We start from the raw sequence: 25,024 nt of genomic DNA, 5'->3' as shown, positions 1-25,024 counted from the left end.
GATGAGAGTTGACCTGGGGAAGAAATTGGTGTTTCCGGACGTCGTACAGACAACGCTACGTCCGGATGTGGTGATATGGTCTGCCGAATCCAGGCAGATTATAGTCATCGAGCTGACTGTGCCCTGGGAGGAGCGGTGCGACCAGGCCAATGAGAGAAAGAGAGCCAAGTATACGGAGCTCTTGGAACAATGTAGGGAGCGAGGGTGGCGTACTTGGCTGTTTCCTGTGGAGGTCGGATACAGAGGGTTCCCGGTACGCTCAGCCTGGAAGACATTGCAGGCTGTGGGATTAGTTGGAAAGACACGCAAGACGGCGGTGCGCAGGCTAGCAGAGGCTGCCGAGCGCGCATCATGCTGGTTGTGGAACAGACGGGAGGAGAAAGACTGGAAGCCATCCATTGACGGGCAGTGAGTTGATCGCCATTGTCGACCCACCATCACGAGGACGTTCCGGGACAAGGGTTGAAAGGTCTAGAGACTGATGGACCCGGCTGATGATGTCAATGGATTCGCAGTATTTCACCAACTGTATAGGTACATATAATTTAAAGTACTATTCAACCTTGGCAGATTTAGCCTTGTGTTCCCTTGGTTATCATTTATAGTTAGAATATGGCCAATTATCTATACCAACTGATTATATACAGAAAATGTTTCTTTAAGTATTGTCCTCCTTTGGTTTTTTTACATAAATCATGACATAGTCGATAAGGCAACTTGGGTACTGGGCGCCGCCATTATTATTAACATACACAGGGACTTGGTATTAATTTCTAACCCTCGGTTCACATATATTTGTATTTAATACATGATGCATGATGCATGATGCAGGCCAGGTTTGAACATTTTACTGTAATGTTTGTTTTACTTTCCGTGTGGGGAGGATGTTTAATGCATCTTGACTGTTATATCAATCAATTAATTTTCATTTAGATGGTGTCCCTAAGAATTATTTCTTATATAATATAAAATTTGTTTCAAGTAATACTCATACTCTCTGTTTTAAACTAGGAACACTTGCTATGTACTCTAAGTATTTGTGCAGTTATGATTGATTGTCTTCCTTTGGATAATATTTCTGTGAGTTGTGTCCCTTACATGATTTCCTCAAATTCCTTTCTGTTATATATCTGATATAGTTTGTTACTTCTAAAAGTTGTGAAGAATCGGGGATTTTCTTTCATGTCTACTACTTGGGGGACAGTGAACAGACCAAAATAGATCTTCTGCCCCCATTGCAACACACTTGGGCTCTGAAATCTTTTCTTTCTTTCTTCACTGGTCTGCCTTTCCTTAGTCGTGCCGCCTGAGTAGCATGGCGAACGCTGAAGGATCAGTCTGTCCGTCATCACACGTTGTCGTCTGCGACGGCAGTCACATTTAAGTTTTCCAGACTTTTTTTCGCCACCATATCAATTTGTAACTTTGTATATGGCTTAATCATAAAAGATTACAGATCAAGTTCGAACCACATGCCAATATTTTATTTTTTTGCTCGAGTTACATGTATGGCCATTCACACATTGGAAATTCTCATAATTATCTGTTTTCCATACTTTGTTCGTTACCGCTTGCCACTTGGTATGTGGCTTTATCATAATTGATTACAGTTAGAGTCCAAACCCTGTGTTATTATTTCATTTGTTGTTGGAGTTATGGCCCTTCGCACATAGGAAATTATCAAAATAAATTTTTTTGGGGACTTATTTCGCTACCGCTTGCTTTATCATAATTGATTACAGTTAGAGTCCAAACCCTGTGTTATTATTTCATTTGTTGTTGGAGTTATGGCCCTTCGCACATAGGAAATTATCAAAATAAACTTTTTTGGGGACTTATTTCGCTACCGCTTGCCATATCAATTTAAAACTTTGTTTGTGGCTTTATCAAAATAGATTACAGAGTTTGAACCATGTATTAAAATTCCACTTTTGACTGGAGTTGTGGCCCTTTTCACATCGGAAATTCTCATAATTAACTGTTTTCCATATTATTTGCAACTTAGTGTACATGTATAATGGATTACAGTTTGAGTTAGAATCCAGTGTCCATGTTCTATTTTTTCTGGAGTTATAGCCCTTTGCACATAGGATATTCTTATAAGTAACTGTATTTTTTCCGTCAACACATGCACTTCCTTCAAATTGCTGTTTTCTTCTATAGGTGACACCCGTCCTCATATGACCCTGGCTGTTGCGAGGACATAAATCACATGAAACAGTACATCCTTTGAAGTCCTTCTGTATGGCTTGATGATGCTTTCAAACCAATGGTCTGGAGCATTACTTGGTTAAGAAGACTGAATGCCGTTTAAGAGAGGGTCTCTCATACTACTCTGGCTCCCTAGGGGGAGGAGTGGGGTCCCAAAGGGGAATTCTCCAATTTAATTACACAATTTGTTTTTTGGACCCCTGCACATCTTTAGTAATCAGATTTTACGTCTGTCTGTCCTTCTATCTGTTTTTAGCTCACCTGCCAAGGACAAGTGAGCTTTTGCCCTGGTGCGGCGTCCTGTCCCGTCGCGTCGCATCTGAATTCAATGTAAACACTTAGCAACTTCATTCATTGACAGATTTTGGTCAAACTTTATACAAAGGTAAGTATGGGTATACTTCGGACATCTTTGTATTTCAGGTATCCAAGGTCAAGGCCAAGGTCACATTTGCTATATATAGAAAATCATCCCTTCGCGTCCCGTCTCGATTCAATGTAAACACTAAGCAACTTCATTCTTTGACAGTTTTTGGTCAAACTTTATACAAAGGTCAAGTATGAGTATACTTCATAAATCGTTGTATTTCAGGGATCCAATGTCAAGGTCATGGTCACACTTGCTACATATAGAAAATCATCAACTGATTCAATTTAAACACTTAGCAACTTCATTCTTTCAAAGATTTTGGTCAAACTTTATACATGGGTCAAATATGGGTATACCCTTGTGTTTCAGGGTTCCAAGGTCAGGCCAAGGTCTCTGTTGCTATATAAAGAAAATCAACAACTGATTCAATTTAAACACTTAGCAACTTCATCAAATATGTTATGGAGATGGTAATAACATACAGAAAAAACATATGAATATTAAAGTCAACTTATCAACTTTAAGTGTAGAACCTTGTGTGTGTGCATACATGGACTTTATCCAGTGTAATAAAATGTTTGTTTAAGCTTTTGGATAGCTTTTCAGCCTTTGATATCAAAGGTCAAGGTCACTTACTATAAATAGAACATCAGTTTGTGCACTGTATTTCGAATTCTGTTGGACTGATTACACTCAGATTTTATTGAGACCTTCATGGAAGAAAGTGCCTGCTTGAGATGACTTTTCAGGTTTCAGTGGTCAAAGGTCAATGGTTCACTATAAATAGAAAATCTGTTTAATGCACTAATGCACAATATCTTGATTTTTCTTGGGCTGATTACACTCTTGACTTTATACAATGCTTCCTCAAAGAAAGTGTCTGATTGGGATAGCTTTCCAGGCCCGGGGGTTAGGTCTCTATCACTGTTACTATGTAAATAGAAAATCAGTTTATAAAACGCACTACTTATATTTTGAGTTCTGTTGGGCTGATTACACGCAAGACTTTATCCAGTGCTTTTATATGAAAAAAAACCACTTGCTTTCACTAGTGTTTCCTACATGTATACCAATAACCACAGTTTCTTTTAAATCTTCAATAAGCATAATTATGGAGAATAGTCACGGCGGCATTGAAAATATATATATCAATCTTATTACCGGTTGGCTTGTAATAATAATAATATACAACATTTGATATAGCGCCATATCTAGCAAATACAATTAGTATATACAATTTTTGAGGAACCTGCAGGGGCTGCCTTATCAGACGCTAACTACTAATCCTATGCCACCTGACTAATATCTCCCTTTGTGTGTATGCCTGCGTGTGTGCTGGATATGTATTGTGTTCTGTTTGTAGTGGGACCGTGCTTCCAACGGCATCGTTTATAATACCACCTCCCTTGAATGCTACATCACAGATACCGGTATGGCTTCGTTAATACCGGTAGCGCCCCGAATGGATCGGGGGCTCTCCAAATATTTCCTCAGAAGATATTTTTTCGGACTTTGTATGACTTTAAAACAGTGCAAAACTGCAAATTTGCACTTATTAAAATAAAGGGTACATGTATTTTGGTAAAATGTATTTTGGAAAAATATCTATTTTCTCAAATTTCATCGTTTCATTTCAATAATAATTACCATAACTTTAGTATGCATAAACAATGACTACACCCATCTTTGTAGCCCAAAAACAAAAGATTCAAATATCCCGACCTCCCTTCAGGTAACTCATATCTCCACTGACGACGGATGGTTGATGGACAACACACCATACCATAAACTCAACTAGCAGGCTAAACAACAAGTTGTCCAATGGTTCTATATTGCTCACATTTATTAAGTATCATTGGCAATCACATTTCTGACTTTGAAATTGGGTAAAGTCAAGGTAGCAGGAGTGATGCCACTGTTGATGGTGGAATCTCTCATGGTCGGGTTATACTGTATCAGTCCTAGTGATGACATACTTCCTCTTGGTGGTCTTCTTTCTAGTTGTGACATCAGTCCTGTAAGGGTCCCACGACAGGACTGAAAATAGCAGTAGATGGGACCCCGCCACCCCAAATGACACCACTTCTGCTAAGGACACAATGGTATGCCAGGAGTGATACAACCACCAGGAACAACATCACCATATGAAAGAACATTACAACAAGTACCGACAAAACCAAAGGAATGAAGACAACAACAGGATGGACACCACCAACACAAAAACTAAGGGATTCCACAGCCAGGATTGACACAAACACTAGGAAGGACAAGAACAACTGGAAGGATCTGACACCATCACCAAAGGGGACATCACCTCTGGTAAGAGAACACGATTGCTAGAAGAGATGCAACACCAGGAATCACACCACCACATGACGACATTAACACAAGAACTGATGAAACCACAAAGAATGAGGACAACTGCAGGAAGCTTATGCGTAGGAGCAAACAAGAAGGGGGTCAAACATTTTGTTGGCATAAAGTAGGGGATAACAGGTATGGGGTTCATAGGTAAGGGTTATAAGGGGTAACAAGAAGAAGGTTGATAGGATGGAACTAATGGATAGGGGGGAGGGGCAAGAGTTAAGGGGTTATCAGGAAGTGGGCAAATAGCTATAGGGCTAACAGATAGGAAGCACATAAATATGAGTGTTAATGTGAAGCAGTTATGGATAGGTTTTACAGGAACGGAACTACAAATAGGAGGCTAAAAGGTAAGGGGCTAACGGGTAGGGGCTTATGGAAAGGATGCTCATTGTTGTGGGTGTTAAAGCTTGCAGGGAGCAGTGTTAATTGGCAGGGGGCTAAAACATAGGAGGGCTAATGGGTTCAGGGGCTATTGCAGAGAAGTCAGAATAGGAATGTGGTTATTAGGTAAGGGGTCTAATAGTTACAGAGGTCAACACATACAGGGGCTAACAGTTAGTGGCTACAAATAAGAGGGGGTAACAAGAAGACGGATATTAGGATTGAGCTAACGGCTAGGGGGCAACAATAAGGAGGTTATCAGGAAGTTGGCTAATAGCTAGAGGGCTAACAGATAGGAAGCAGGTCAATACGAGTGTTGATGCTAGGCAGTAATGGTTAGGGGGGTTACATGTANCAGGGGACTAAAACATAGGAGTGACTAATAGTTACAGGGGTCAATAGGTAGGGGGCTTCAAGTAGGAGGAGCATTAAGTAGGGGGTTATTAGGTAGGGGACTAATGGATATGGCATACATGGCTTATAGATGAGAGGACCAACAACTAGGGAGTTAGAGGACTCATTGGTATGAATCAGTGTTAACATATAGGGGGTAATTATTAAAAGGTCTATGGTTAGGGGGCTTGAAGTAGCAGGGCCAATATTGAAGGGGTTTCATGTAGGGGTTAAAAGTAGGGGTACACAGATAGAGGCTGATATGTAAATTTGTAGGAAGCCCATTGTTATGATCAAATGTTAAGGTGTAGGGGATTAAAGGTTGAAAGGCCTATGGGTAGGTAGTTAATGACAATTTGTTTGTTAAGGGTTTAATGACCTGGCAACAGCCAAGGTCATAAAATGACTGATGCCTAGGGAAATATCGCCAAAAAGAGATAGTAGGGTGCAAGGTGCCCTACAAAAGTCACTGTTTACGATATGTAGTGGGATACTGCAGGTACACCTGTATATTTTAAAATATTCTTTGTTTATTAAATTTACCCTAAACATGTACAGAGGACAAGGCCTATTAAATGTACCATCATGCATTGGGATACAATAGGCTTTTTCTTCTTCTGAACCTGCACGGGTTGGGTAAGGAATACATTTAGGTGGCTAACAAGTTGAGAGGTGTGGGGGGACATGTACGGGGCACATTGGTATTGGTTGTTAATGCTTGGGGGGTGGGGGTGGTGGATGGATTAAAAACTTAACAGTAAGAACATTAAAGCGTAATTTCAGGGACTAAAAAGAAGAAAGGAAAATAGGTACAAGGGTTCATATATTAGGTGGCGGCTAATGGGAATGTGGCTTTTAGGTAGAAGATTCATGATTAGGAGGCATTATGATACAGCCCTACATTTAAAGGGCTAACAAGGTAGCTGATGGGAATGGAAAAACTAAAGTGGAAGGGCTTAATGGGTAGGAGCGAGGAGATGGTGAATGGGTCTTAATGTCTGTTTATCTTCTGATGAACCTAAAACCCTTGATCTTGACATGAAGAGAAGAGTGTGTCAAACTCGGGAGTCTCCCTTCAAAAAAGGGAGAGTTTGCAAGTATAGGTATACATCTTTAAATTGTACTATTAGGAATCCGTTTACCCACAGTTTAATATGAAGTGTACTAGCCTTACCTATTATAGACTAGTATCTGTACGTTTACCCACGTACACGTGTTTTGTTAACAACACAATACTTGAATGGTCCCTAGATGATATACAGCATACAGCTCGTATGTAACAATTGAGTGTGAACTCTCATCTCCAACAAAACACACTATATTAACAATTTGCAAATGATTTAAACCTCATATATAATTAACGAACACACTCTTAATATAATCTTGATAGGTAAAGACAAGTATAATCTTCACAGGGTTTTAAACAGTAATAGGAATTCTATTTCAAAATACGTTACCACAGTCATTATAATGCATATTTCAACCCAACTTGGCTCTTTACATACGTAAAATATAGAACACCCCCCCCCCCCCCCCTGGAGATCCCCTGGAGAACCCCTGGAGAACACAACCAACCAAACGACAGTATTCATGCACGTGATCAGACACGAAGCCATGCTTCCCACTTCATAATTCCTTCAGCCTCCCCTGTTTACGGACGTGTTATTAATGCTTACTACGGTCTTTGGGCTTCCAACTGCTACTGCTACTGGCGTTGTTTGATCTGAGATAATACTGTATCATTTATATAATGTTACTTATTTTTTGTTTTAATTGAAGGGTCCCCTAGTGGGGCTGGTTTTACTGGCCCTATGGGTTTTGGCCCGGCTGTAGGACAGTCTGGGTGGAGTTTGCCAGGTCAGCCAGGTGTGGCTTATGGCGGCGGGTGTGTAGATGACCCTAGGTTCCCTACCCCCNGGCTCCTTTTTATGCGCCGCCCCAACCACCGATCGCCTATGGGCAGTCTTAGGGTTTCTCCCAGTAGAGGGCTTTTCTGTGTGCTCCCTCCTCCATCCCAGGGTGGTATAGGGTTCCAACCTGGTTCCGGGGTCTCTTGATCCTGCTCCTGCTCGTTCTCAGGGACTATCTCCGATAGTTCCTTCGGGTAGGTCACGGTCTCTCTCCCCTCCTCGCACGCCTCCTCGGAGGGTTACGTTGATGGAGGTGGATTCGGCGGGTGCCTCTCCTATTGATGAGGGGGACGTTCTTCGGGGCTCTCTAGGTTGCTCCGATTTCACGGAGACTCGGGATGAGGATGGAGTCAGCGATTTTTCTGATTCCGATTTGGAGTCATTGGAATCGTCGGTGTTTGACTCGGAATGCCCTTCCGATGTTTCCCAATTCCAGCCCCGAGATGCTGATCCGGTGCCTCCAGAGGTTTCTGCTTCATTTCGCACTCTACGTGCGGAAGTTATGAAGCTTCTGGGGGACGGAGTTTGCCCACTCCCTTCCACGGATTCGGCCGTCCCGGACCGCACTTCGCTCCTTCAGAGCATGTTGCCTCCCCTAGCATCTGCCTCCTCGGCCTCTGCTAGGTCTCTTGCGGAGGGACGATGCGTTGCTTCGTCGCTCGCTCAGGTCAACGCATTATTAAAGCAGAAGGTGAACAAGGCTCGCAAGCCTTTTTTCCTCTCTGCTTTACAGGTCTTGGTTGCTGATATCGCAGATTTAGCTGCAGATACGTACCGCATCCACGACCCAGTCTTAATTCCGTTTCCCTTGATAGGGATCTCGATAAGTGGCCGGGACGGTGTGTTGACCAGGTTGTGATGGGGCCTAGAGAGCACTCTAAGTTGGAGCGTCTCCTTAGGCTGGCTCTCCGTGTTCTGTCCTACGCAGACTGGTTTAATTTTGCGTTGCTGGCTACGAGCTGGCTACGAGTCGGTGGAGCAGCTCCCCAGCAAGGTTGGACTGATGGAGCGCCTCAGTCAGGCAATTTTAAAGGCACATTTTGATGCGATGGCCTTACTGTCGGCTGCCATGTCACACTTTGTTGTTGCCCGCCGGTTGTCAGTCGTTTCTGGACTGCCACTAGGCGATTCCTACCGGCCTACCCTTTTGGAGGCTCCCTTGACTGGCGAGGATTTGTTTTGCGGGGTCCTTCCCTCAGTGCAATCTGAGATGAGGTTGGACCCGTTTGCGTCTGAGGATGCACACCACAATTCTGCAGGCAAGGGCGCTTGCAGGAAGAGGCAGGCTTCTGGCTCCTCCAGGCGTAGGAGGAAGAGGGCAAAGACTGCTGCTTTTCAGCAGCAGGCTACCCCTCCGACTTCCGCTCGGGTGGAACGTCGGAAATCCTTCTTCCGCGGTAGGGGTTCCCATAGGGGTCGAGGCAAAGCGAAATTTTCCAGAGGGTGGAAGGGTTATGGCTCTTCCTTTCCCCTGGTAACTCCTCGTCCACTGTCTGTCGCCGCCCCCAAGCCCTTAAGCTCGGGTGGCTCCGCCGATGTGGTTTGGAAAGAGCTAGATTGGCCCCTTCCGGACTTGCCAGTCGGCGGTCGGCTGTCCCATTTCGTCCCTCAGTGGAAGGAAATCAAATCAGACAGTTGGGCTCTAGGGGTTGTGTTCAAAGGTCTCTGCATCCCGCTTCTTCTGGATCCACCTCTGGCGCGAGAGCCTATCTTTTTCCCTTCTCCTTTCTATCCGGGGAAGGTGGAGGCTCTCAGGTAGGAGGTTCAGGTCATGATCGCGAAGAGCGCGATCGAGGAACTTTCATCAGACCGATGGTCTCCAGGGTTTTACTCCCGGGTCTTCCTCGTGAATAAGAAGTCCGGTGCCTGGAGGCCTATCATCGACCTAGGTACGTTCAACACATACGTCGATTCCCCGCATTTCCAGATGGAACCGCCACGACGCATCATTGCGTCAGTGCGTCCATAGATGTGGACTTCGTCCATCGATCTGAAGGATTTTTACTTTAACATCCCTGTCAGGAAGTCGGCCAGGAAGTTCCTCAGGTTCACTTTCGATCAGAAGGTTTACCAGTTTCTCACTATGCCCTTCGGCATCACTACGGCCCCCTTGGTTTTCACTAAGTTGTTGCAGGTAGTAGTTGGGCACCTCCACAGTCCGGGGCTGATGCGCACATCTTCTTCGACGACTCCCGGTTGCTCCAAGTGGATCCAGTTATCCTGTCCCGGAGTACGAGGTCGGTTCTTGGCGTTCTGTGCCGCCTAGGGTTCATCCCCTCCAGGGAAAAGTCAGATTTTGTTTTCCTCGGTTATCGGTTCAGAACCGATCTGGGATTGGTCCTTCTACCAACGTCCATGTTCGAGAAGGTCTCCGTTCACGTCGGCGTGGAGTGGATTCAGGTTCGATAGTTCCTTCGGTTCCTCGGTTACTTGAATTCACTGGCAGAGGTGGTTCCATTGGGTCAGCTTCACATCCGTCATCTCCAGCTGTTCCTTCTGTCAGTTTGGTCTCCGGTGTCTCGGCAGTGGGATGTGTATAGTCCTCTGCCGGAGTCGGTGAAGGAATCAGCTCGGTGGTGGACTCTCGAGAGCAATGTCAATGGCAGGAGGTCCTCTGGTTCGGGCATCTCCTTTACACCCACGCGTCCATGATCGGTTGGGTTGCATACCTTTCGGGTCAGACGTCGGCGGGGGAGTGGTCGGGGGAGCAGCGCTCAGAACACATCAATGTTCTGGAGATGCGGGCTGTTCTGTTGGCCCTTCGGGGCCTTCGACTCTCCCTGCAGGGCAAGGCCAGTTGTCTGGCGACAGACAACTCCACTGTGGTGGCTTATCTGCAGCGCCACAGGGTTACCCGTTCCCCGGCTCTGTGTGCTTTATCCACCCAGGTCCTGTTGCTGTGTCAGAAGATCAGTCTCGATATCACGGTGAGGAACCTTCCAGGTCGTCTGAATATTCTGGGCGACACTCTGTCTCGGTCTCGGAGCCCGGTTCTCACCGAATGGACTCTCAAGCGTTCTGTGTTCCGGTCTCATTGCCTGAATTGGGACAGACCCCATGTGGATCTGTTCGCCACGGCCCTGAACTTTCGACTCTCTACGTTTGTGTCTCCGGTTCCAGATCTTATGGCCATGGCGGTGGATGCTCTATCCCAGGACTGGTCGGGAATGCACGCTTATGCCTGTCCTCAGTTCAATCTGGTGGGCAGGGTGTTGGAGAAAATTCTTCTACACCCTTGTACTGTGTTGACGGTTGCACCTCTATGGCTTCGACAACCTTGGTTTCCTCTGTTGCTTCGGCTTTCGGCGGACTTCCCACGCAGCATCCCACCCCTGTGGAATCTGCTGTCTAAACCGAGGTCCAGGCAGTTCTACTCGGGACCAGAACGGCTCCACCTTCACGGTTGGATGCTATCTCGGGAAGGCTAACTCAGACGGGCTTTTCTCGAGAAGTCACAACTCGCATCGCAGGATCAGTTAGACCTTCGTCTTCCGCCGTCTACCAATCTCGATGATCCGCCTTCGGTGATTGGTGTGTCGGACAGTCGGTTGATCCAGTCTCTGTCTCTGTTCCCGTTGTAGCCGACTTTCTATTGTCTCTGTTCCAGGACAAACGTCTGTCTCCGGGAACTATTCCAGGCTATCGTTCAGCCATTGCTAGTGTGCTGGCTTTCTATGGTAGGCTGGGACGCTTCATTGTCTGCTCTCATTAGGGGCTTCTTTATTGAGAAGCCTCGTTCACGGCAATTGGTCGCTAGCTGGAATGTAGCACTTGTGCTAGATTCCTTATTGAGGGCGCCATTCGAGCCCCTCCAGTCGATGGATCGGAAGTTTCTTACTTTCAAGACTGTGTTCTTGATAGCCTTTGCTTCCGGTCGCCGCAGAAGCGAGATTCATGCTTTCAGCAGATCTCCTTCTTGTCTTCGTTTTTCGGCTGGCCATTTTTCGGTCTCAGTGACCACTGATCCCTCCTTTTTAGCTAAGAACGAGGTTCCCGGTACTTGCTCAGACTGTTCAAGCTGTGCATGAGTCGGCAGGGGATCACTCCTTGAGGGTGTCAGGTTAGGGCTCATGAGGTTCGTGCTTCAGCTACTTCATGGGCCTTTTTTAATGGTTCTTCTTACGCTGAGGTAATGACAGTTGCTGTTTGGAGGGTTTATTCTACGTTCACGGAGTTCTATCTCCGATCGGGACAGTCTGACGGGATGTATTCTTTGGGCCCTCTTGTGACTGCCCAGTCCAATGTCTGTCCTCCATCTTCTTTTGCATGAGCCTCATTATGTCTTCTTCCGCGTGATCCGGAACGCTGGTCGTAATCAGGCTCTGTGTCACAAAAGAAAAGATGTTTTGAATTTTTCCTCTGGGGGTATGGGTCCTATTGTTGGAACCCTTCATCGCTCCACGGAGACACCACTGCGGTAAGTCGAATTCGCATTATAATGACTGTGGTAACGTATTTTGAAATAGAATTGAGGTTTCTCTTGTGAAACTCATTTCTATTATAAATATTTACCACAGTCATTAGTCGAGTCCCCTTCCATCCTCCCCTTGTCTCCTTGGCTCTCAGTTTTTTGGGCTTTGTAATTATGAAGTGGGAAGCATGGCTTCGTGTCTGATCGGGTGCGTGAATACTGCCGTCTGATTTGTGGAGTTCTCCATAGGTTCTCCAGGGGGAGGGGAGGGGATTATTTATTTTACGTATGTAAAGAGCCAAGTTCGGTTGACATATGCATTTTAATGACTGTGATAAGTATTTATAGTAGAAATTGGTTTCATAAGAGAAACCTCAATACTAATGAATACTGTATATATATATACCTATTACCTTCTTATAGGAGGCATGGTAGTCTAGTGGTAGGACGCCGATTTGTGACCGAAGGGTTGCGGGTTCGAGCCACGGCACGGCAATGTGTTGTATCTTTGAGCAAGATACTTTACTCCACGTTCCAGTATACTCAGCTTTAAATGAGTACGTGGTTGGGCAGTGCTAGAATTGATGAATGCTAGCTGTTAGCGCCGAAATGGCAGCTCTGGCTGTATGCTCCCCAGTGAGTTGAGAAAGATATTGGCAGGTTGCAAAGGCCTTATAACCACGGATAATAATTTGTGAACCGCTTTGAGACGACCTACGAACTAGGTTGTGATAAAGCGGCATAGAAGAACCTCGAATTATTAATTATATATAAGGTTAACAAATACTCAGAGTTACCTATTTACATGTATCCCGATCCCTTTTCTATCGATACAGGAAAACCAAATTCCAAATGACACCTTTAGAACCACGTTCAACAACAACAACAACAACAACAACAACAACAACAACAGCGAGAATCTAGCAGCTCTCATTATATTTGGAAGAAACCATCTTAATCTAAAAAAAAAGTTTGTGCAATATCTGGTAAACCTATATATTTCCATTTGTGTTGCAGTCCCTCTAGATAACAGTACCAACTCAAAATGTTGTTATGATTCGATAAAAACAAGTGTGCAGTAATATTAACAGTACTACATGTACCGTTATATGACCTCTGACCTACAAGATACAGTATACAAGAAACTTTATTTAACGTCGCATACAGGTAAACAATGAACATTAGCTGTTGAGAGCTATTATTGCGACAAATATATATGTAAAATAACAATAACATGTACAAGTTAAGTGAGAAAATCGCATTTATTACATACTTACTAATAAATACGGGTTTTTTGTATATGCGATACGACGCAATTGCTCTAACTCATATCAGCCCTCGCCGTATCACACCCCAAAACCCGTATCAGCCCCCGCCGTATCACATCCCAAAACCCGTATCAGCCCGCAAAACCCATATCACTCCCCTTTTGGGAAAAAAATCGTTTTTCAATATTACAAAAATAAAAATAAATCATAAGATAGTAGTTTTTATTAGTAAGTATGTAATAAACAGAATAAAACACGCCTTTGGCCCTTGGGCCGATATTGCAGTCTCGGGTTGATACTGGGTGTGATATGGAAAAAGGCATGTATTATTCTCTATATATTAATAAAAAGCAGTAATAATTATCACAAAAAAGAGAAAGTATCCATATCCCAGGTTTCTAAATGATTGTGAGTCCCTTATCTACAAAACTCCCCGGGATATGAACCTTTTGAAACATTAAATATATTAAAATAGTGTTAATATTTGAAAAGCATTAAATGTGATCACATTTAGGTAGTATTCAGAATAAGTAAATAACAAAAACATAAATAATAGTGAATGAATGCTTGTATATCACACAAAAATTACTAAGGAAGTGGAATATATATACAATGCTAGTCTATGTACAGCGAAGAATAACATTTGACATAATATACACTATTATAGTGTGAATTAAAAAATGATACCGAAATCAATTAACAAAATTTATCAAGTTTTGTAAAAGGTTGTATTTTAGAATATGGAATTAGAATACAAATAAGATGCTGCAAAAATATAGAATTAAGACAAATAAGAAATGATATAAGACAATAAAAGTATCACACAATCCAAAATGTCAGGTGACAGAGGTTACCAGGGCACAGTATGAAGTATCACTCTTTGCAGATAATGCAAAGGCAGATGGGGCCATCCCAGGAATGGACCAGCCTCCAGAAGTTTAAATTTTTCGGATGTCATTTGGGAGAGTGTTCCACACCCGGGCGGCCTCACAAGCAAACGATTTATGTCCATACTTCACAGTGTTGACCCTTGGGAACCTATGCAGTATTTTCTTTCCTGAAGTCGTAATTAGACATCTTAATATTTACAAGGTAATGGGTATATTCAGGAGAAATTTTATTTATAATTTCAAAAAAAGCACAACCCATATCCTTCAGACGCCTTACATGAAGCCTGTCGCTGTTGGTAGAGTAAGTGTCTGAAGGATGAGTTGTGATCATTATGTATAAACCTTAAAGCTCTTTCTTGTATCTTTTTTCTAGTTTTCTGACACTCTTCATGGAACAAGAGTGCCAGACTAAAGGACAGTAGTTAAAATTTGAAACAATAAAAGAATTGTAAATTACAAGTCTACCCTGTTTGGTTAAAAATTCTCAATTCGCTTTAAAATGGACAATTGCCTTGATGCTTTCCTACAAATTTCAGAGATATGAGATTCAAAGTTTATAATGAATCAAAGTTTACACCTAAAAGTTTGACAACACTGTCAGGAACAATATCTATTTCGCCAATACTAAAAGACTGTATAGCATCTACCGAACGTTTCCCTATACAAATGGCCTGGAATTTATCAGGGTTTGCTTTCATCTGGTTAAATTTATTTAATTAAACCGGTCTATTAAATTTAGATTAATAGCATCTGACCTCACTATGTAAATACAGCAGCGCCCCCTCCCCCTCCCCCCACTCATCTAATAACACCCGCTATTTGTTTGATCAACGGTTAAAAACATATAAATTATCTCATCCCGGTGTTTTTTTTAGATCTGTGCTAACAACCATGAACTGATCAACGAAATCAAACTATTTAATTAAATAAGGGCCACGAATAAATACACAGCACACTGTTTCCGCGCCACGGTTATACAGGCGATAAATGACTGAGGATTTGAAACAAGGCACATTACGTTTATGTCGGACCACCGAAATGAGTCTGCTATAAGGTTGTTTAACATGTCCTTTTCAACAGAACAGAAACAATCGCATCGTGGCCTGATGAGCCTAGCCATTGCACAACCGTTGTTTAGCGGTTAGCTTCCATTGCGAACACTGGTCAACTTCTTGTAACTACAATATGTTACAGGATATTTTTGTTTCAAATTAAGATCTACTGTCAATTTTAAAGATAATCAATGTTTGTTGGACATGCTGGTATATAAGTTAAATGATTAAAAATATGCAAAGCGGAACTACATGTATTTGATTATTGCTCAACAGCGTATTTCGTCACCATTAACAACGAATCATCTTTCCCACGAAAAAGTATATTGTTGTATTCAGGACGGTGCATTGCTATTTTGCGTAATTTTTTTTTTCTAATTTCAAATTATGAAATTGAATGTGAAAAAACGTAAATAAAGGTCTGAGATGCATCTTTTCCGTTCCGTTCATATCGCTAACGCGCATCATGGAACATGTTTGAACGGAATTGTGTTGCATACCGTCAAGATTGTTAAATGATGCATTTCAAACCTTAAGTATCAAATAAATAATATTTTATATGTAAATCTATATATCATTTAAAACTGTATTCTCGAACTTGATTTTTATAACATGGAAATCCCAATCTATGCATGATTATCAATAAATAAAGTGCATTTCAATATAATACTGCCAAGTCCCTAAATTATGTAGATGCAAGATGCGCTGTTAGGTATACCTGTGCATCGGGTCATTTGCCCTGCCACCTGTGTATCGGGTCATCTGCTCTACCACCTGAGTATCGGATCATCTGCCCTACCACCTGAGTATCAGACGTTTGAAATCCGCTTACTCAATAGAATTGTAAACAAGACCAATATCCTCTCCGGGATTATGCAACGAGGGTTGAGTATTGATTGGGGCTTTCATAAGTGTCCGAGCCTTATGGCTTATAACACTGTTCTGATTGCGAAAAGACCTTGTCCTCTCCGCGCCTTTCAAAGCCTTTCCGACGCCTGTATCATACAAATGGTTCTGGTATGATCACCACGCTACATAAAATGTATCAAAACCAACAAAAATAGCTGTCGGCAAATTTCCAGAAAACCGACTGGTGAGAAGAACCAATTTCCGGAATTAACTGATGGTTAAGTTTATTGAAAACAAAATGCACTCTGTTAGGAGACTTAAAGGCTGGGATGTGTCAAAGAACGAATATACGACTGTAATTATTTCCCTAAATTGAAAACAAGAAATAAAAGAAGGATGGCTACCATTTTTTGTTTTCTTTCAAATTTCGTACGCTCTGTGAGGTATGTATTGAGCAAGCCCTTAAAATTTAAAAGTACTACAACACAATATGAAACTTAAAATTACACAAAAAATCATCAGGGTTTCTGTAATTGGTGAAAACGTGTTGAAAACTGTACACAACAGAGTTTTTTTTTCAATTGACCTGAAAAAATACGTCGTTCCATGTGTAAATTGACAAAACAGACGAGATTTTAAGGTAGTTTTACATAGGTTATTTGTAATTAGCTCGTGTTAGGACGAACAAGTTCATAACACAGGACGTCTGTATGTCTATTGTTATACTCTCCTACATCACTTTTGCGCATAACAAGACGTTCGTGGTATTATAAAATTTAACACGTCTGTGGTGTATTGCTATACTTAAGTCCTTTTCATGACGTCTGTGGTATATTGTTATAATTAGGTACTTTGTATGACGTCTGTGGTGTATTGTTATACTTCAGTACTTTGTATGACGTTTGTGGTGTATTGTGATACTTAAGTACTTTTTATGACATCTTTGGTGTATTGTTAAACTTACTTTGTATGAAGTCTGTGGTGTATTGTTATACTTAAGTACTTTGTATGAAGTCTGTGGTTTATTGTTATACTTAAGTACTTTGTATGACGTTTGTGGTGTATTGTTATACTTAAGTACTTTGTATGACGTTTGCGGTGTATTGTTATACTTAAGTACTTTTTATGACGTCTGTGGTGTATTGTTATACTTAAGTACTTTGTTTAACGTTTGTGGGGTATTGTTATACTTAAGTACTTTGTATGAAGTCTGTGGTGTATTGTTATACTTAAGTACTTTTTATGACGTCTGTGGTGTATTGTTATACTTAAGTACTTTGTATGACGTTTGTGGTGTATTGTTATACTAAAGTACATTGTATGACGTTTGTTGTGTATTGTTATACTTAAGTACATTGTATGACGTGAGTGGTGTATTGTTATACTTAAGTACCTTTTATGACGTATGTGGTGTATTGTTATACTTATCTTGTATGACGTTTGTGGTGTATTGTTATACTTAAGAACTTTTTATGACATCTTTGGTGTATTGTTATACTTAAGTACTTTTTATGACATCTTTGGTTTATTGTTAAACTTACTTTGTATGACGTTTGTGGGTTATTGTTATACTTAAGTACTTTGTATGAAGTCTGTGGTGTATTGCTATACTTAAGTACTTTGTATGATGTGTGTGGTGTATTGTTATTCTTAAGTACTTTTTATGACGTCTGTGGTGTATTGTTATACTTACTTTGTATGACGTTTGTGGTGTATTGTTATACTTAAGAACTTTTTATGACATCTTTGGTGTATTGTTATACTTAAGTACTTTTTATGACATCTTTGGTATATTGTTAAACTTACTTTGTATGACGTTTGTGGGGTATTGTTATACTTAAGTACTTTGTATGACGTGTGCGGTGTATTGTTATACTTAAGTACTTTGTATGACGTGTGTGGTGTATTGTTATACTTAAGTACTTTGTATGACGTCTGTTGTGCATTGTTATACTTAAGTACATTGTATGACGTTTGTGGTGTATTGTTATACTTGAGTACTTGGTATGACGTTAGTTGTGTATTGTTATACTGAAGTTCATTGTATGACGTTTGTGTATGTGATACTTTGGAACATTAAAGGACATCTCTGGTCTTTTGCTATATTTTAGTAAATTACAAAGCGTATATTGTGTATTGTGATACCTAAGAAGATAACAAGAATTGTGTGTATACGGTTATATTTTGGACGTCTGTGGTCTCTATATTTACTTAGTACATTACAGAATATCTTTTGTCTTATGTTAGGCTTTAGCGCATTACAGGATGGGTTGAGTTTCATACTTAATGATATTATAGGTAGTATTTGGTATATTTTTATATTTAGTACATAACAGGACATATTTGGTCTACTGTTAAAATTTAGTACAGAGCAGGACGTTTGTAGTGTATTGTTATGTTTTAGTCCATTAAGGAACGCCTGTGATGTATTGATATTATTTAGTGCATTACAGGACGTATGTGGTGTATTGTTATACGTGAGTATATTATAGCTCGTCTTGAGTCTTTTTATATTTTAGTACATTAAAGGATGTGTGTGGTGTATTGTTTAGGGGATAGTACGTTGTTTTGAGTGGCTATACTGGCGATTAGAACATGAAATTTGGGTTTGACCTCGAGACCGATAGGTCGAGAGTTTAAACCAAATTTCATGTTCTAATCGCCAGTATAGACACGAAAAACAACGTACTATCCCCATTCTAACACATCCTAACAAATATACTACGCTAATATGTTTAGAAACATTGTATTTCCTTGTACAAAAGTACGTAGTAAAATACTTTGTGACCTGAACTGGCGACGTGTCAAACTGCAGCGGACTGACCAATCGGAAAAGCTTTCAAAAGTCGGTCATTTGGCCCTGCCCATACTGGCGAGCGTTCGATATGTATGTTGACGAGGCGGAATATTTATATTGTTCGTGAACGTCCTGTTACCGAAGTTTATACGACACATTTGGATTGATATTGACCAAGTTCTTACATTTCCATGTCAGTATGCATACCAATCTATGCTTATCGACAAAATCGGCGATTATTTGTATAGATTTGTGAAGAGTTTTGTGTAAATGCATACGACACATGGGAAATGTTTCATTTGATTTGGGATCTAAATATATGCCTCCACACGGATGGAATGAACGTTTCAGTAATAAATGGAGGTGAGACCAAGGAATGAGTACTTTTTGCTTTTTAATTCATTCAACAAATACATTTCATCGGTCGTTTACTTTCTGTTCTGTTGCCTGCTAGCCTTATCAGCGGGATTTCGCTAAGAGGCGAGCTTGACGCCATATTGTGTTGGTTTGAAACGGGGCGTGGCTTAATTGCGATGGGAGGAGCTTAACACGATTGATCATGATTCTATCGCAGATTAGAACATGGTCCGTATCCAATCAAAACACGCGTTGCAAACGAATCGTGTAAGACTGTACTTTAGTACATAACAGGTCGCGTATAGTCTATTGTATTACTTGAGTACAAGGAAAGTAAGACTAGGTGTTCCGGAAGGGTAACCGTCGTCTGGATTCATCGACGGTACCTGCCATGTAAATTTAAGTCGAGTCCGAGTTTTGTAACGTCTTCACATCGAAAAAGTGGCCACAATACCACAAGACATACAATGTAAAACAAAACAGCGATAATCTCAGTATCAGACATTCAATAATTTATACATAACGCACCACAAATATATATTATTTGAAGCCAAGTTAGTGACATCGTGAGTAAGTGCATAAAGATCAGCTAGCAGAACCTAATGTGTGCGATACATATCTCATATGGAGAAAAGAATGAACAGTGAAAGATCTACAGTCAAAAATGTAATATAATCATTCTACAGTAAATAATCTATAGTAAAATAATCTAAATAAACTGAATTGTAAAAAATCTCAGCATTATTTTCGCTGTAAATAATTCAATGTATCATGTGTTCTGTAAATAATCTGCAGTGCTGTTCGCTCTGTTTCTTATTCACAATATCGTTCCCTTTGAACACAATCTACAATAAATAATCTACAGTTAATAATCTTAGATATTCATCGCTCTGTATGTATGATCTAAAGTACAATAATTATTTTACAACATTGTTCACCCAGCAGAACCTATTACATTGCATGTTCGTGAATTATATTCCGTCATCAAGGCATCCACAGATAACAGCCGTTGACCAGACTGTCCTCAGCCTCATTACCTACATAGGATGCAGTGTGTCCTTCATCACTCAGCTTATCACAGTCACTGTCTTCGTCTGTGTCGGGTGCGTACAGTGATAATACAGCCGATTCCTAGTTTGGGTTAGTGTAGTTCTGCCTTTTGTTTTGGTGTTGTTTTGTTTCTTGCTGCCACTTTACGTCGTCCTTGAATTCGGTTAATGTCCATTTGTTTATAATCACATAACCCTTTTCCCCATCTTTTTCGAAATAAACATAACGAACAAAGCTCCACGGTTATCATAATTGGTGAATATCGCAGTTTATCGATATATAGACTATCGCCTTATAGAAAAAATGCCCGACTGTTAGTTGCATTGGTTCAAACTGCATCGTCCTTTGATGGCAGTAAATTAATACTTAACAGACTGAACGAATTTTTAGCAACGTGAACTATGTATTAGGAATAAAACAATAATATTTAAAGAAAACACAGAAAAATGCTGAATAGACTACGGGGTATATATCAATATATGCTTTTCTGCTTGATTTCAATTTTCAGTACTCTGAACTCAGAACGTGTGTATGTACCCCGGAGTTTGTGCTTCGCCATTATAGCTTCCCAAGTTGCCCAAGGATTAGGGCTGTTGAAAATAAGGTATGGTTTCATTAAAGGTTTAAATATGGCATGTCATCATTACAATGTATGGTAATCATTGAATACAATTAATTTTAACATGGAAGTACAAGGTCGTTTGAATGAGATGACTGAAACTTTCATATTGTCTTAGAAGTCTGTTTGCAGACGGTACCAGTGTAAAATGTTTACACGAAGTCACAACATCAACTGCATGTTTGCAAGTATCTACTTCTGGGATCCGTGAGGTGATGTATGACTACATGACAAAATGAACGAGCTCTAGAAAATATTACAAAGTCGGTTCATTTAACAAGATACTCTTCGAAACGACCCCGGCATCATACATAACAGTAATAAGAATAATAAACAATGATTTAAGCTACATGTACAAGTTACGTATTCACTTTTATCTATAAACTATGGCCATAATTTAAAGCAACTAGTTTACATGGCCGGTATCTGCTTACTCGCGGCCAGTACCAAGGCTCAAAGCCGAATAATGTTGCGTCGTGGAAGGATTCGTGAATCCTGGCCGTTCCTCGATCAAAATTTCCGCCATGGCTGACAAACCCCCTACCTAATGCCCTATATACTAGGCTCTAGCGACAACTTCGGTACTGGTACCAGCGACTTGACGCTGGTCAGACCAGTTTGACTATATGAAATTACCAAAACTTATAGGGTTGCAGGCGCAAGGTCTTAAATAACCAACGGGGAATCCCCCGAATCCTTGCCAACGGGCGACGCTGCTAGCATGTTACATGTAACAACACAAATGGCCGTCTAACAAGGGACGACAAACATGTTCCTGCTCCAAGTATAACGGTTTAAAAGCATTGTGATATGCGATTATACGACATTTATTTTAATCAATTGATATGCTCCTCAACTTGTCACAACATGAATGAAAAATGTTAACCAATGTCTGCCCTGTTTTGCCAATGCCTCGTTTTTGAGAATAATTATTTTTTTAGTTTAAGGCTGTAACTATTTCAAAATATTGCCTCGAAATATAAGCAATAAACATGATGATTCCTTCCTTTGTACATCTTCTTTAAAGGGTCGTTAGACAGAATCATCTTGTTCAAAAGGTTTAAATATTTATCATACGTCTATATTGAAGGTCAATTTTCTTTTAACATCTTTGCAAAATAGTTACACACGAATATAATGGCTTTCTTTTCAATATACAAAACTAAATACAGTTTCCATTATTGATACCGTCTGAAGCTAATACGTCACTAGAAATGTTGGCCTTCTTATATTGGTTTACTTAATTTTGTCATAAATCAAGTGCTCATAATCAAAACGTAATTTGAATTTGAATTTTGTTTTGCTGTGGATGATATTGTAATTGTGAGACTGCGATAAGCTATTCAAGATGTCAAACTAGTTTTGGGAGCATTAACCGAACTGTTCAACACTATTGATATATCACGACATTAATAGCTATATTCCAATGGTAATTGCAGTTGTATAAACAACACACTTTTTAATGTTTTATGAAAATAGGTTTCGACGATTCAATTTTGGCAGTTAAGTAATCGGATCATTTTGAAGTTTCCCATTAAGATAAAACAGAAATCGTCTAAGTTTACTATCGGTTCAAATGACCTATGACGTCCTCACTCCCAACTCAGTCGGGATATCGTAAACTCGACCCTTCTGTTTTGCTAGTCTCTGCCCTATCTAAAGGTATCTACTAAACTTTTATAAAACATAGCTTCCATAATCACAGGTAGGTACCACAGTAGGAACCTTAAATTAAATAAATTACCACGGTTATAGTTTTAGATTGCAGGAATGCCCTATAGAGGTAACGCATCACAGCAGGATCTTACTAAAGCAGGAATGCCCAATAAAGATAACGCATCAAAGACGGAACCTAATTTCAGAATACAACTAGCATGGCAGTAGTGTCTGAGTTAATACACTTCAGCTGGAGCCTTTAATCAGAGTTCACCCTAGGGACGTTCAAAGCACAGTAAACCTACCACAGCAGGATTAGTAAACTCGAATTCGAATAAACCTACATCGGAAGGAGTGTCAATCAGGGGTACTAAATTAGTAAACGCTGATCCGAGTTAACCTACCACGACAGTAGTGTCAATCAGGGGTACTAATTTAGTAAACACTGATCCGAGCAAACCTACCACGGCAGAAGTGTCAATCAGGGGTACTAATTTAGTAAACACTGATACGAGTAAAACTATCACGACAGTAGTGTTAATGATAATTACTAATTAAGTAAACACTGATCCGAGTAAACCTACCACGACAGTAGTGCCAATCAGGGGTACTAATTTAGTAAACACTGATACGAGTAAAACTATCACGACAGTAGTGTTAATGATAATTACTAATTAAGAAAACGCTGATCCGAGCAAACCTACCATGGTAGAAGTGTCAATCAGGGGTACTAATTTAGTAAACACTGATACGAGTAAAACTATCACGACAGTAGTGTTAATGATAATTACTAATTAAGAAAACGCTGAACCGAGTAAACCTACCACGGCAGAAGTGTCAACCAGGGTACTAAATTAGTCAACGCTGATCCGAGTAAACCTACCACGGCAGGAGTTTCAATCAGGGGTACTAAATTAGTAAACGCTGATCAGAGTAAACCTACCACGACAGGAGTGCCAATCAGAATGACTAAATAAGTTAACTCGAATCCGAATAAACCTACCTTGGCAGGAGTGTCAATCAGGGGTACTAAATTAGTAAACGCTGATCCGAGTAAACCTACCACGACATGAGTGCCAATCAGAATGACTAAATAAGTTAACTAGAATCCGAATAAACCTACCTTGGCAGGAGTGTCAATCAGGGGTACTAAATTAGTAAACGCTGATCCGAGTAAACCTACCACGACATGAGTGCCAATTAGAATGGCTAAATTAGTAAACGCTGATTCGAGTAAACCTACCACGGAAGGAGTTTCAATCAGGGGTACTAAATTAGGAAACGCTGATCCGAGTAAACCTACCACGACAGGAGTGCCAATCAGAAATACTAAATTAGTAAACGCTGATCCGAGTTAACCTACCTCGACAGGAGTGTCTATCAGAATTACTAAATTAATAAACGCTGATCCGAATAAACCTACCACGACAGGAGTGTCTATCAGAATTACTAAATTAGTAAACTTGATTCAGAGTAAACCTACACGACAGGAGTGTCAATCAGAATTACTTAATTAGTATCCGCTGATCCGGGTAAACCTACCTCGACAGAAGTGTCAATCAGAATTACTAAATTAGTAAACGCTGATCCGAGTTTACATAGCAAGAGTGTCAATCAGAATTACTAAATAAGTAAACTCAAATTCGAGTAAACCTATCGCGGCAGGGATGTCAATCAGAATGATTATATTAGTAAACTTCGATCCCATTAAACCTACCAAGACAGTAGTGTCAATCAGGGGTACTAAATTAGTAAACACTGATCCGAGTTAACCTACCACGGCAGGAATGTCAATCAGGGGTACTAAATTAGTAAACGCTGATCCGAGTAAAACTATGTATGAATGCCGTGACTGCTGTTTACCAAGATGCATGGGAACATTTTAATTCCCAAAAAACTATCGGGTCATATGCCCTACCACCTGTGTATTGGGTCATTTGCCCTACCACCTGTGTATCGGGTCATTTGCCATACCACCTGAGTGTCGGGTCATCTGCCATACCGCCTGTGTATCGGGTCATCTGTCCTACCACCTGAGTGTCGGGTCATCTGCCGTACCGCCTGTGTATCGGGTCATCTGTCCTACCACCTGAGTGTCGGGTCATCTGCCCTACCACCTGTGTATCGAGTCATCTGCCCTACCACCTGTGTATCGGGTCATCTGCCCTACCACCTGAGTATCGGATGATCTGCCCTACCACCTGTGTATCGGATAATAGATAATAAATATTAAACAATGCCAAATATTTGAAGATTCTGAATTGATCAATACTTACAATTTAAATTTGAAGAAATTGTTTGAGTGTTTTAACAAATTTGACCCCTTTGACCTTGAATAAGGGTCAAGGGCATTTCCTTTTGCAAAATTTGTCTGGTATAATGCTGCTGTAAAGACAAAGAAAAAGAAATGGACAAAATTTACCTTCGGACCAGGTGAACTAAC

This window comes from Mizuhopecten yessoensis, unplaced genomic scaffold (assembly GCF_002113885.1).
Source record: "Mizuhopecten yessoensis strain PY_sf001 unplaced genomic scaffold, ASM211388v2 scaffold4373_1, whole genome shotgun sequence".
NCBI classification, from domain to species: domain Eukaryota; kingdom Metazoa; phylum Mollusca; class Bivalvia; order Pectinida; family Pectinidae; genus Mizuhopecten; species Mizuhopecten yessoensis.
Note: the sequence above shows the minus strand (reverse complement) of the source record.